This window comes from Triturus cristatus, chromosome 8, assembly GCF_964204655.1.
Source record: "Triturus cristatus chromosome 8, aTriCri1.1, whole genome shotgun sequence".
Classification (NCBI taxonomy): domain Eukaryota; kingdom Metazoa; phylum Chordata; class Amphibia; order Caudata; family Salamandridae; genus Triturus; species Triturus cristatus.
This window is the reverse complement of record NC_140591.1, coordinates 1,538,935,499-1,538,951,457: the sequence shown is the minus strand read 5'-3', so window position 1 is coordinate 1,538,951,457 and position 15,959 is coordinate 1,538,935,499. Positions and strand designations below refer to the sequence as shown.

The 15,959-nt window shown below is 48.1% G+C and overlaps 1 protein-coding gene across 2 annotated transcripts in view; it reads right to left on the bottom strand.

Annotated features, from left to right (window-relative positions):
• Window positions 1-15,959, bottom strand: part of CLPB (ClpB family mitochondrial disaggregase) — a 1,140,376-nt gene that overhangs the window by 1,082,869 nt on the left and 41,548 nt on the right. The gene's annotated exons all lie outside the window — the stretch shown is intronic.

The window sequence follows — 15,959 nt, the reverse complement described above, 5'->3', positions numbered from 1 at the left end:
GATTTGACATGCGTAAGATACACTAATATTGCAAAATGGCACTTTGACTTAACGAAGTTACTCCGGCTGGGTTTGCTGCACTTTGAGTGGTAGAAAAGGCTTGGTTAAGTGCTAGGAACAAGGTTTAGCGAGTAGAGCTTAGTATGCAAAACGCGTTACAAATATAACTGTGTACCCTGGCTGTAAGATTGAGAGCATGACTTCGCTGTTCATTATGGATGCTTATATATCAGTGAGGATTTTTTTGAGAATTTTGTGCGTGGAAATAGTTTTATGTACGCTATTTAGCGTATGGCGTTGGCTAGATGTTGGTTATCCTGATAGCTCCACAATGAGAACTTGTTGCAGTAGGGTTGCTTTATATGTTCTCTCACAACAACTCATCCTTTGTCTTTTACTATCGCCTGAAAGGAAACAACTAGATATGCATCGTTTGCACTTTGTTTTTGCAAACAAATACACAATAGTATAAAGAAGCGTTCTTTTAACTGGAAATGGGTAGCTTCGTATGGCATGATGTGTATGCATTTAGTGATATAAGGCAGTTTTTTCTTCCTGTGCTCAGCACACTATCTCTATCTATCTCTCTAATAGCGTAGTTTCAAACTGTTTGAGGAGGTGCATTTAAGCATAGAAGATAATTAATTGAGGCCTGGTGTACTTAGATTGGATTCGAAAAAAATGTACATAGGTCAGTTTGCCAAACGAGGAATCTCAGTCGGTTACAGAATGAACTTCCTAATAAATATTATTCGATTGGCTGCAAACACAAAGATGGTGGCCTGCAAGCGACCGTAAATCACCATCCCTGTGATTGTTTTGAAATTTGATTTTTTTCAAAGCAGCCAGCATTCTGTAAAGCACAATTGCCCACTCTCCGCAAATTTGCTTCCCTGATCTTCAATGGGGAAGAGAGTCCAAAGGGAACCCCTTTTCCGAATTATTTACTACCCCGACCTGTGCAACTGTAACTGAGCAGCTGGTTGCGACCGGAATTGCCAACCATTGGTTCATAATTTACTGAGTCACAATTTTACATTAATACCCAAAACATATGCCTTTAAATTGTGATTCGGCAGGGGTTGAAACCCTGTTTTGTGATGTGGAGAAACTTTTCTGAATCACAATATGGCGATAGAAGATAAAACAAGCATTTGCAATGCAATGGGTCTCGCATGTGCGAGGGTTTAACCAATTGGCATTGTAAATGGCTATGCCTTTTATTTGTTTTCTGAACCTGCTAGCGGTGCATAGTTCAGGAGTAAGGCGCAGCACGTCACATCATGCATGCTAAAAATACATTGCAACGTGAAGACACCAACTGACGAGAAAGCAAGCAACATATTTATGTCCTTTATCTTTTAACGCACTGGTTGAAACTATGTCGAAAAACTGCAGCTTAGCCACCAAAGGGTGGTGGTTAGTTTAACCACTCTTAACTTGAAAACATAATACGGGGATGCAAACCGTGCAGCTGACGTGCACAGGAGGTGTGAGATCTCCCCAGAAAGGGGGGTAGTGGAGGGGGGGGTGATGAATTTAACGTGCCCCTGGCTGTGATAGGCACACAGCCCCGCCCCCTCCTCCAAAGGGGAAAGTTTTGCACAAGTTGGCATGCCTGAAAGGGCAGACTGACTCCCGCGGGTTTGAGCCTAGCTCCGAACCTGAGGGGTGCGCTGATTGAAGCAGAGCACTGTTCACCGCTCACCCCGGCGTTCGGGCCAGAGCTGCCAGCTCTGGAGCTAGGGAACCTGGCTCGAGTCTCGGCATCTACTCAACATCCTGTGATCCTGGGCAAATCACTTAATCTCCCCGCGCCTAAAAAAAGGAATGTGTCCTTGTGTAGTGTAACTGGTACTCATTTAAAGCATAACAGACCTTCAGGTCGAGTTCGCGCTACGCTAAATAAAATTGCAACAAAAACACAACAAGCATTACAAATGCAAAAGGCCTCGCCTTTGATTAAGTTAAAAGCATTTGCTTTGCATTACAATACCATTAGCAAAGCAAATGGCTTTAACTTAATCAAAGGCGAGACCTATTGCATTTTTAATGCTTGTTTAAATGGTAGCCCGTTTACTTTGAAAGAAAACGTGATGTGTTTAACAAACCAAATAAAAGGTTAACAAAATATTTTTAAGACTAGGCAGTGGTCCATGGCACCACTGCCTACTCTTAAAGAATGTTTTTGTCAATGTTAACTAAAGGGAAGGGTTCCCTTTGGGACCCCTTCCCGTTTGCGAAGTAGTTGTGTAGTCTGTAAAATATTAATGTTTTGCGACTGGATTTCGATCACAAAACATAAATCCCATTCTGAAGCACTAGTTGGAAGGGCCACCCGAAATACTGCCCTTCCATACATTGATTTGGCATGTAGACTCCAACTCAAATTGCAATTTGGTAACGTGTTCCTGAAAAGCAATGTGTTTGGCACATACCAAAATGCCATTTTGCGGTTGCAAACAGTCCGATTTTGCGAATCAGACTCTTTATGACTGCAAAAAGCCTTAGTACGTCTGACCCCAAATACTCTAAATAAGGCAGCTGGAACGCCTGCCAAAAACTGGTAGCTGTCCCACTCGTTACAGAGAAACTTAAAATTGAAAAAGCATAACATTGGCTTCAAAATCTCAGATCTGGATGTATTCCCTAGGAGAGATCACACGTTTAGTAGCTGATGTTTGTATTGAGCACCAGTGATGTGTGATCAAGAAGGCTATGTCCTGGGAGGGGGCAATGCACATGCGAAAACCTACAAAGTGTGTGACCTAGCTTTAGGACACCCCCACGCCGCACGGTCACCAGCTGCTGCGTGCGCCCCCGCCTGCCTCGCTGACCCTGCCTGCCGCCAGCTGACCACGCCCCCTGCCGCCGAGCGGCGTGGTCTCCTGCGGTCGGGGCATCTGTTCCTGTGATCGCAGCTCTGTTGCCTTTTCAGGCTTCTGTGCCCCGTGATTCTCCTGCTGTGTGCCCCATTGTTTCTACTGTTTTAGTGTTTTCTTCGCCTGTCCCCCTGTACTTTCTCCCCTCTGCTGCCCCGGTAACCTCCCGCCCAGCTCCCCGCTTCCCGCCTCCGTTGCTTTGCCACGCCCCCTTTTCTTTCTGTGCCCTCCCCGCCTCCCAGCTGCTCCTCCCTCCCTCGCACTTGGCCATAATTGGCGACCGTGCGACGCAGGTGAGTGTGACCTAGCTTTAAGACACCCCCACGCCGCACGGCCACCAGCTGCTGCGTGCGCCCCCCGCCTGCCTCGCTGACCCTGCCTGCCGCCAGCTGACCACGCCCCCTGCCGCCGAGCGGCGTGGTCTCCTGCGGTCGGGGCATCTGTTCCTGTGATCGCAGCTCTGTTGCCTTTTCAGGCTTCTGTGCCCCGTGATTCTCCTGCTGTGTGCCCCATTGTTTCTACTGTTTTAGTGTTTTCTTCGCCTGTCCCCCTGTACTTTCTCCCCTCTGCTACCCCGGTAACCTCCCGCCACGCTCCCCGCTTCCCGCCTCCGTTGCTTTGCCACGCCCCCTTTTCTTTCTGTGCCCTCCCCGCTCCCGCCTCCCAGCTGCTCCTCCCTCCCTCGCACTTCGCCATAAATGGCGACCGTGCGAACGCGCAGCGGTCACGCGCAGCGGGCGCGCCAATTGCGCACCGAAGGCGCGCCAAAGGTAAGCCCGTCTGCGCCCGTCCGCGCCTGGACCGCGCCCAGTGCCAGACCCCCTGGCCCTCGCAGTCCCCAGCCCACCCGCCAGACGTACGACGCCGCCACCCTCAACGCACTCAACACCGGCCGACTCCCGGAATGCTACCATGCCACCCCGAAACGCACCCACGGACCCTTCAGCTGCCGCTCCTGCGAGTTCACCTGCATCCGGACCTGCACTACACCCGCACCCACCAAGACCAAGACGAGCAACAACTGCAGCCACCTGAAGTGCATCCTGCTCAACACCCGCTCCGTCCACAGACACGCCGTCGAGCTCTGGAACCTGCTCGACACCACCTCACCAGACGTCGCCTTCCTCACGGAAACCTGGATGAACGCCTCCTCAGCGCCCGACATCGCCATCGCCATCCCAGACGGCTACAAGATCATCCGAAGGGACCGCATCAACCAGACCGGAGGAGGCATCGCCATCATCCACAGGAACACCATCCGCATCACGACCAACGCCGACGACACCCTGACAACCGCCGAACACCTCCACTTCCAGGTCCACATCAACCCCAAGACCACCCTCAGAGGCACCCTCATCTACAGACCCCCGGGACAACGCACACAATTCAGCGAAGACATCGCCGACTTCATCAGCCCGCACGCCCTCCTCTCCGCTGACTACATCCTCCTCGGGGACCTCAACTTCCACCTGGAGAACAACAACGACCGCAACACCACCACCCTGCTGGACAACCTCGCTAACCTCGGTCTCAAGCAGCTGGTGACCACCCCCACCCACTACGCCGGACACACACTCGACCCCGTCTTCTCATCCAGCAAGGACATCGCCTTCAGCCACGCCACCGGACTCCACTGGACGGACCACAGCTGCGTCCACTTCAGCTTCAGAAGGACCACGACCCACCACCACCAACAACAGGCTGCACGCAGAAGCTGGAACAAGATCACAGCCGACCAGCTCGCGACCTCCCTGAGCAAGAACCCACCCACCAGCGCAATGAACCCTAGCCAAGCGGCCACCAACCTCACGAAGTGGATCAGCGACCGCGCTGACGACCTCGCCCCCCTGAGGACCCCGCCCAACAGACCCAGCAGCAAGAAAGCCCCATGGTTCACCGAAGAACTCAAGAGCTCCAAGAAGAACTGCCGAGCCCTCGAGAGAACCTGGCGCAGAGACCCAACACCGGAAAACATGACGGCCCTCAAGCTCGCCACCCGAAAACACCACCAACTCATCCACGCAACCAAGAAAACTGCATTCAAGGAACGACAGGACAACAACGCACACAACAGCAAGGAACTCTTCAACATCGTTAAAGAGCTCTCCAACCCCAACGCCGGAAACAACGACATCACCCCTTCGCAAGACCTCTGCAACTCCCTCGCCTCCTACTTCCACAACAAGATCGCGGACATACACAACAGCTTCAGCACTCAACCGACGCACGCCACGACCGAACCAGCGCCCCCCACCGCCACCCTCCACGCCTGGACCCAGATCAGCACCGAAGACACCGTCCGCAAAATGAACTCCATCCACTCCGGATCTCCGACCGACCCGTGCCCTCACCATGTCTTCAACAAGGCCGATGCGGTCATCGCACCCCACCTGCGGGACATCATCAACACCTCCTTCGACACCGCTACCTTCCCGGAGAGCTGGAAGCACGCCGAACTCAACGCTCTACTAAAGAAGCCATCAGCCGACCCCACCGACCTCAAGAACTACCGCCCCATCTCGCTGCTCCCGTTCTCTGCAAAAGTCATCGAGAAGACCGTCAACAAGCAGCTGGCCGCCTTCCTCGAGACGAACGGATCCCTAGACCTCTCACAGTCTGGCTTCCGGGCCAACCACAGCACCGAGACCGCCCTGATCGCAGCCAACGATGACATCCGAGCCCTGCTTGACAACGGAGAAACAGCAGCCCTCATCCTCCTAGACCTCTCCGCGGCCTTCGACACTGTCTGCCACCGCACACTTGTGCAGCGACTCCGCAACGTCGGAATCCAGGAGAAGGCACTGGAGTGGATCATCTCCTTCCTCGCCAGAAGGACACAGAGTTCGCCTCCCCCCGTTCAGATCTGAAGCCACCGAAGTCATATGCGGCGTTCCTCAAGGCTCCTCGCTCAGTCCAACCCTCTTCAACGTCTACATGAGCCCCCTCGCAGACATCGCACGCCAGCACAACCTCAACATCATCTCCTACGCCGACGACACCCAGCTGATCCCCTCCCTCACCAACGACCCCGCCACCGCCAGAGCCAACCTCCACGAAGGGATGAAAGAGGTAGCCGAATGGATGAAGAACAGCCGCCTGAAACTGAACTAGGACAAGACGGAAGTCCTCATCCTGGGATCCTCACCCTCCGCCTGGGACGACTCCTGGTGGCCCTCCGCCCTAGGCAGCGCACCCAAACCAACAGACCACGCACGCAACCTAGGCTTCATCCTGGACTCCTCCCTCTCCATGACCAGACAAGTCAACGCCGTCTCCTCGTCGTGCTTCAACATCCTGCGCATGCTACGAAAGATCTTCCGGTGGATCCCCACCGAGACCAGGAAGACGGTCACCCAGGCCCTCGTCACCAGCCGTCTGGACTACGGCAACTCCCTCTACGCAGGAACCACCGCCAAACTCCAGAAGAGACTACAGCGGATCCAGAACGCCTCAGCACGACTCATCCTGGACATCCCCCGTCGCAGCCACATCTCCGAACACCTGAGAGACCTGCACTGGCTCCCGGTCAACAAGAGAATCACCTTCCGTCTCCTCACCCACGCTCACAAAGCCCTACACAACCAAGGACCAGGATACCTCAACAGCCGCCTCAACTTCTACGCTGCTCCCAAACGCCAGCTTCGATCGACCGCCCACGCCCACGCCCTCGCCACCGTCCCCCGAATCCGAAGAGCCACCACAGGGGGACGGTCTTTCTCCTACCTCGCCGCCAAGACATGGAACTCCCTCCCAACCCACCTCCGCCTGACCCAGGACCACCTCACCTTCAGGAAGCAGCTCAAGACCTGGCTGTTCGAGCAGTAGCGGACCCCCCTCCCCTAGCGCCTTGAGACCCTCTGGGTGAGTAGTGCGCTATATAAATGCATTGATTGATTGATTGATTGATTCACAAACATTAGCAATGTTCTTCCCACACTTACTGTGAGACCTTTACCTATGGACATCTCTGATCCCTTTTTCCGCAGCGCCTTGATGCCCCTGGGCTAAGTTCGCGCATCATTCACTCACTGCACTCCTACTAAGCAAAGCCACTGGGGTTTTGGAAAGGGGTGAGGACGAAACTTCAACCTTGCCCTCTAGACGGGGCAGATCAAGGGATAACACTGGAATGAGAGAATAATGGATTCTGTTCCAGTAAGACTCGTCTAAGATGTGGCTAAAGGGGCTGCTGGACACCCCTCAGAGAGAGAAAATAACTTTTGATGGCAGAATGCAATAGGTAGATGGAGTGAGCTTGTAAAATAAGCTTCTTTAAACGATCAGAAAATCTTTAAACTATCAGAAAAAGTGAGAATGCCACTAAGTAAATCTTAAACCTGGATGTTTCAAGTAACGCATCAAAATGCGTACGTGCTACGAGGCGCTACACAAATACCTTTAGACTATTGGTTATGAAGATCTAACGAACAGAGGGTCCTTTGGTTCTGAAATGCACAATTGTGTGCACAGTTTTTATTTCCTCTCGCACTGCACTTTTGGGTAAAAAGTGCGCAACCCCGGCTGTGGTGTGTCAGGCTCATATAACAGCAACAAAAGCCTATTTCTGAGGAGTAACACAAGATGACACCTCGCATGTAACCGGACCCGGCTCCTCACACTTTCTCCCATCACTGGCACCGGCGACGGAGCCCTAATGTGCGCGACAGGTCGGAGTGCTGCATGAGGGCTCCCTTCGACAGATGTGCGGGGTATTCATCCGCCTCGCCTCCAGTTCTGGGTGAGTGACTCGGGTGCTGCGAGCTGGAGCCCGGGGGCCATGTTTGAGTTTCTGCTCAGCTGCAGACAGCGCGCGCAAAAACACTGAGATGGAGGAGGAAACTTGAACTTTCAACAAAACAATGGCTTCTGTTCCCCAACGGGCTGGTAAACATTTCTCCTTTCTGGCCCAATATGTTACTGTTTAACTGCTGGGCATCTAACACACTGAGAAAGCCCCCTCCCTGGGGAGCAGCTCAGGGGTTCAACACTCATCGCAACCCTGAGCCCAAGCTATCCAAGCCTCGTTTAAACAGCTAATCTTCTGTTGTCGGAAAGGATTACCGGGCCCGCTGCGACCGCACCTCATTATACGCCAGGCTCGGACTTAAGAACCCAATGGTAACAACTTTACCCTGGTAATGCAAACAGGCAAGCACTGCTCAACAATGCCCACGAAGCGCAGACACATGCTGCAGATAGAAGGAGGCTTTACCCACAAAATGCCAACATCGTGTCTGCCAATTAATGCCACACAATTCTGATTACCCTAAGCCTCACAATGCCAACAGAGGGGTCCCCCTACACCATGTACCAGGAAGCACTTGACACAAATAATCACACATTACAACAAAGCAGAACTCGCCCATGTGCTTACCCACACTGCACCAAAGGCGGGATCAACAAGCAAACAATGTAATGCACTGTAGGACAAATTGGCCCTCAAAAAAAACCACTTCAACCAGCAAACAATGTACAGTAGGGCACAGTGGGACACAAAAAAGCACTTTTAGCAAAACTGCATCCACACACACAATGACTAATGGATAGAACGCATCCACCCGCAGACTTATAGGAAGACTACATCCATCCACACAATGACTTATAGGAAGACCACATCCATCCACCCACAGACTTATAGGAAGACCGCATCCACCAACACAGTGACTTATAGGACGACCACATCCACCAACACGGTGACTTACAGGAAGACCGCATCCACCCACGCAGTGACTTATAGGAAGACCGCATCCACCCACACGGACTTGTAAGAAGACCACATTCACCCACACAGTGACTTACAGGAAGACCACACTCACCCACACAGTGACTTACAGGAAGACTGCATCCACCCATACAATGACTTATGGATAGACCGCATCCACCCACAGACTTATAGGAAGACCACATCCATCCACCCACAGACTTATAGGAAGACCGCATCCACCAACAAAGTGACTTATAGGAAGACCACATCCACCAACACAGTGACTTATAGGAAGACCGCATCCACCCACACTGACTTGTAAGAAGACCACATTCACCTACACAGTGACTTACAGGAAGACGGCATACACCCACACAGTGACTTATAGAAGACCGCATCCACCAACACAGTGACTTATAGGAAGACCACATCCACCAACACAGTGACTTATAGGAAGACCGCATCCACCCACACAAACTTGTAAGAAGACCACATTCACCCACACAGTGACTTACAGTAAGACCACACTCACCCACACAGTGACTTACAAAAGACTGCATCCACCCACACAATGACTTATAGGAAGACCACATTCACCCACACAGTGACTTACAGGAAGACTGCATCCACCCACACAGTGACTTACAGAAGACTGTATCCACCCACACAATGACTTATGGATAGACCGCATCCGCCCGCAGACTTATAGGAAGACCGCATCCACCAACACAGTGACTAATAGGAAGACCACATCCACCAACACAGTGACTTATAGGAAGACTGCATCCACCAACACAGTGAATTATAGGAAGACCGCAACCACCAACACAGTGATTTATAGGACGACCGCATCCACCAACACAGTGACTTACAGGAAGACTGCATCCACCAACACAGTGACTTATAGGAAGACTGCATCCACCAACACAGTGACTTATAGGAAGACCGCATCCACCCACACAGTGACTTACAGGAAGACTGCATCCACCCAGACAATGACTTCTGGATAGACCGCATCCACCTGCAGACTTATAGGAAGACCACATCGATCCACACAATGACTTATAGGAAGACTGCATCCACCCACACAGTGACTTAAAGGAAGACTGCATCCACCCACAAAATGACTTATAAATAGACTGCATCCACCCGCAGACTTATAGGACCTGGACAACTTCCATTCACACAGTGACTTATAGGAAGACCGCATCCACCTACACAGTGACTTAAAGGAAGACTGCATCCACCCACAAAATGACTTATAAATAGACTGCATCCACCCGCAGACTTATAGGACCTGGACAACTTCCATTCACACAGTGACTTATAGGAAGACCGCATCCACCAACACAGTGACTTATAGGAAGACCACATCCACCAACAAAGTGCCTTATAGGAAGACCTCATCCACCAACACAGTGACTTGTAGGAAGACCGATCCACCCACACAATGACTTATAGGAAGTCTGCATCACCCAACACAGTGACTTATACGAAGACCGCATCGGCTCACACAATGACTTACAGGAAGACCACATCCACCCACACAGTGACTTATATGGAGACCGCATCCACTTTCACAATGATTTCCAGTAAGGCCACACCAACCCACTCAACGAATAATACGAAGACTGCATTGTCTCACATAGTGACTTATAGGAAGGGCGCATTAACTCACACAATGACTTACAGAAAGATCCCATCAACTCACACAATGACTTGTAAAATTCTTTTTATTGGCATTTGTTGTTATAATCATAAAGGAATTACATTCTGTACAAATAACTGTGGTACTTGTGCAACTGAATTGACCAACATCAGTATAGAGAGTACATTTGCGTCTTATTCCACGTAGATGAACTCACACAATGACTTATACGAAGACTGCACACACACACACACACACACACACCAACTTATATAAAGAAAGCACTCACCCTCACAGTGACTGATAAGATTGCATCCACTCACACAATGACTTATAGGAAGACCAGACTCACACAATGACTTGTACGAAGACTGTATCCAGTCAAACAATGACTTATATTAACAACGGATCCATCCACACAATGACTTCTAGGAAGACCGCTTACATCTAAACAATGACTATTAGGAAGACTTGAAATTGAATTGAGGAAGACTGCATCCACTCTCACAATCTATTTGAAGCTCACAGCAACTAGCACGAATATTTACAGGAAGGCTGCCTCCACCCACACAAACACACTGACTTGTTAGAAGGCATCATCCAGCCACACTATTGCTTCTATGAAGACCGAATCCACTCACACAATGATTTTTGGAAGCCTGCCTCTAGCCAGACGATGACTTATTGAAAAGCAGTGTCCATCCACACAATGACTTACAGGAAGGCCTCATCCACCTCCCAATAATTTATTGGAAGGCTGCATCCAGTCAGTCCATGACTTATAAGAGGACCACATTGTGCACACTATTTATTCGAAGTCTGCATGTAGCCACACAATGACTTACTGGAATGCCTCATCAAGTCACACAATGATACATAGAAAGGTGTGCATCTACTTACACAATGATGTCCAGGAAGGCTGCATCCACTCACACATGAATTTTAAGAAAACCACACCCAGCAACATTTTGATATATTGGAAGGCCTCATCCAACAACATAATGACTTACAGGAAGGTCGCATCTGCCCACACAATGATTTATTAGAAAGTTGTGTCCAGACACACAACTTATTTAAAGGCCGCAGTCACACACACAATAAATTATAGGAAGGCCTCATGCGACCACACTAGCACCTTTTGGAAAACCTCTACCACTCATCCAATTCCTTATAGAAAGGATGCATCCACCCATACAATGATATATTGGAAGGCTGTCTCCAGCCACACAACTTAGTTAAAGGCTGCAATCATACACACAATGACTTATAGCAAGACTTGATTCACCACACTATGACTTCTAAGAAGACCAATCCACCCACACACTGACCAATAGGAAGGCCTCACCCATCCACACAATGACTTGTATAGAGGCCAAATCCAGCCACACCATGGCTTTTTGGAAGGTTACATAAATCCCCACAATGACTTACTGGAAGGCCTCATGCAACCACAGAGCCACTTACAGTAAGGCCGCATCAATTCACACTATGACTTACAGGAGCCCTGGGCACCAGTGACTAGGCTTCTCATTCACTAGACAACAATAAGGCACCCAAAGCAATTTGCCTGTTTTCCAAACAAAGGGTGGACACTTTTCTTTGGGTGGAGGGTTTGATTGAATCAGGTCTGCGAAGTTTGTAGCAGGTGCATTTAACCTAAACTGGTACACACTGAAATCTCAATGAAACCTCAATACAAGCTATTGAAAGCAAACCACTGTAAATGAAACTTACTTGAGCTTAACACTTAACAGACATCTGAATACACTGGCCTCAACCCTAGGGACCTCTCTGCATCTTTCTGCTCTTGGAATGCACGATCAGTCTGCAATAAAACCTGAGTCCTAACCAATCACTTCGATACCCAGAGCCCACTGCTGCACTTCATTGCATTCCCTGAGACATGGATTAACCCTAATGAAGCCGCCACTCTAGTAATCTTCATTCCATCATTCTACTTTGTGACTTCAACCTTAATAGCACCATCAACAGCAGGGGACCTTCTCCAAGCAACTCATTACTGAACATAACTAAACACCTATACACAAAAGGGCAAAGCACCGGACTCTTATGCTTATAGCTGACACACTATCGTCCCAGCCAATCATTGATCACTCTCCCACTGACCATGACCTAATATACACTGTGGTGAATATCCCTCTTCACTATATTCCATCTGCTATATGAATAAGAAAACATGCCCCATGTTTCATCTACCAGCTTCCTTACATCAAATTAACAATGATCCTACACCACTGCAGCACAACACATAGTTTGATAATTTCACCAAAACAACTGAGCAGGCTTTTGATGCACACTATCCCCTGCATACATTCTCTCCAATAACTCCACATCCACTACTCAGGGTCACACCTGACAACTGATACAAAAAATCAAGTTTGGGGCACTCCGCAAATGGTGTAAACGTAAGACCTTTACCCCAACACAAAGAGATGTGCCCCAAACAAACTCTTAACTCTTGACAATGTCAAAACAGCATACTTTCAAAACATCAACCCATAACTACGTCCACATCCAAGACACTCGCTTATGATCAGCAATCCCACTACCATGTCAAGAATCAATCCTCCTTTTCTTCACTAAAACACTGGAGTGTTAGTCATCGACTGACACACTATATCTCCTGTTCAACTACCCTCTCAACCTCTTCTAATATGGCTTCCGTGGCCTTCATTCAATGGAAATTGCACTCTCTCATGTTGTAAATTTGGTCTCCTCTGCTCCCCACAATTACTATCGTCCATCCTCATTCTTCTTGACCTACCTGCAGCTTTTGACATTCTGGTTCACACCCCACACTACTTTGTTCCCTCCAAACCACTGGTATCAATGACACAGTTCCTTAGTTTTACCTATTTAACCACTCATTCTCAGTGGAGTGGAACTCCAATAGATCCCCACCAACACCTTGTCCTGTGTCCAAGACCCCCTTCCCCCTCCCGCCACAAAGGATCAGTTCCCGGGGCTCCCTCTAAACCACCTCACTTGGTGACATCATCTCTTTTGGTTTCTAATTGCATCTGTAATGATAATGACACACAAATCTTCACTTTCTTCTTTAACTTTATTCCATATCACCAATCACGCGTCTCTGACTGTCTCACTGCAATTTGGCATTAGATGCCTATCCAGTCTCATATGGTCAGCTCTTCTAAGACGTAATTCAGATGTAACTCTCCCTCTATTCCCATCAGAACTCCAACTTTGATCCACTTCCCGGTCAACAACTTGACCTGTGCCTCATCGGATACAAATCTATATATTCAAACCTTTAATGAGAAGCTGAAAGAATGAATTGCCGCCAGTGCCACATCAGCATGTTATTAGGTCATGAACATATACAAAATACAACCCTGCATATCATTCCACAACACTAAGGTACTGTTTATTTCCCTAGTACTTCGAAATAAAACAAAGCTATTACAACAGTCTGCTACCAAGCCTCTTTCAATATTACTTTATGCTATTATAGAAGGAGCTTAACCAACCAGGACCGTATTTAACCTGGCCAGGCACACACCCATCTTCCCTGTCATCTTAACGTTTGGGGCCTTCTACAAGCTGCTGACTACTGTAGTCAAACTGGTTCATGGTATTTCTCCGCACTACTTCACTGAGATCATGACCTGCTGCACTTCCTACAGAGATCTGTATTTCTGATTGCTAATCACACCTAAACTCCCAAGTTTCTGGTCTCTTGATCTCCAAGGCCCTTCAGCATTGAATGCCCCACTTCCAGACATCTATGTCTTTCATACACTTAAAGATTTCACAACAAGTGTAAAGAGCAATGTTACAGAGAGGAAGAATGTGTAAAGCCGCACACTCATCCAAAAGGAAACACATCCACTGTGGGATGTAGATTGTAACCTGTCTTTCTGAACCAAAGCTTCAATCAACTTCTCCGTTATATGCTCCTTATCCTAACTACAGTTCATACGTGGTCTTGTGTACGACATGTCTGTTTAAAATATCAATGTGCTCACACCATATCGATTAATAAATAAATATAACTTCAAAGTGCAGCTCTTGAAATCTGCCCAGTATTTCAGGGTTTAATTATAATATCTCCAAAACCTTGGATAGAGTTACACTTCAAGGTCTCTTGGCCCCGCTCTGTTTTTCCACAGAATAACATGGGCCATAGGGCCCAAGGCTAAATGGTTTTCTAGCCTGGTGGGGCGTGGGGCTATATTAATATTGTACATCTGATCTCCAGATCATATGAATGAGTCCATCTGTAACGTAAATGGTGCTCATGTAAAGCGCTCTGATACTTTCGGGTCTAGTTCGCGCTATATAAAACTCAACAAAAAAAATAATAAGGTGTAGGAACTTCTTGTTTTCACTGTTTTTAAGTGTATATCTGTCTTTTCTGTGCACCATATTATTTTTATGTTTTATTGGAATTCTTCTCTTTAAAAATTAAAAATCTGGTAGGACCATGACCTTATTGTGACTGATGGATGAACTGCAATCTGGGTATCTAGCTTACACCACCTCCTTTAGTAAGCCATGGGGGATCAACCTCACTACCTTTGAGAGTTAAGTGCTACAGAGGAGTAAAAACTAAGCCATCCAGGTACAGTGCATTAGTATTGTTACCCCACTACACAAGTGGTAAACAATATCAGCTGTTACACTGGGGACCCAGTAACCTACAGTTATGAGGCCCCCGAGAAAATATTTCATAGTCATGTAGAGTCCTGGCACTATTGCGGCAAACAAAACTTCACCACTGATAAATGGGGACTAGAGCACATATTCCTTGCTAAAATATTCAGAGGTTGGCTTAGTGAACAGACAAACTCACCAGGAACAGGGTAGCATCGCCATTGTCCAGGTCGGTGGTAACTAAAACCAACATCACTTTCCCTTACATATCAGGGCATGGATTTGAATGTTTTCCAACAAGAAAAATCTCGCTCGACACATGATGAATTTTTAGCACTAAATTGCAACCGTGGCTGAGATTATGTTTACATGTAAAGCACATGGGTATGAAGAATTTAGATGCAAGTGTTTCAGATGTTTTGCTGCTGGTGCAAAACAGCAGTGAGCTAGAAGATCTGCAGATATCCAGAAAAGAAGACTGAAACCAGAGGGAGCGTTGAATATCATGAGATCCGAGAACAGCAATGCAGTAGAAAGAGCAATATCAGCACATACGATTGATCTGTTCTGCACTAGTTAAATTGCTTTACCAATCCAATCGAAGGCTTTGCTTATTGAATGTTTCTGTTTCCGAGATGGCGTGGCCATATCATAGATTGGCATGAATCAGGGCAAAGTCTGCGGAGAACCCAGGGGGAAAAGAATAGAATGTTCTAAATACGTATTGACCTGTAAATGTTTGATTACCAGCTAGAGGGAGCTTCCACCTTTACAAACTCAGCCAGATCCTTGTTAAGCTACAATCCACTCTTCAGCAGATCTGTGGCAAGAACGACAGCACATGAATTTGATTCGTCTCTCTTGGCTATTGAAAAGCACTGATTGTACAGTTCAGGAAGTGTTGCTCATGATTACACACCTCTTTAATATATTTCTGTGGTTATTATTACTGCTTTATAAATCAGAATTTAATGTGAGGGTACTGGATGTCTATTCCTGCTGGTATGCATTTTCATTTTAGTAAGGTTACTGGACATTATTAGATTGTCTTGGGTCCAACCCCGAGATTTGAGAGTATGGGGATACTTGC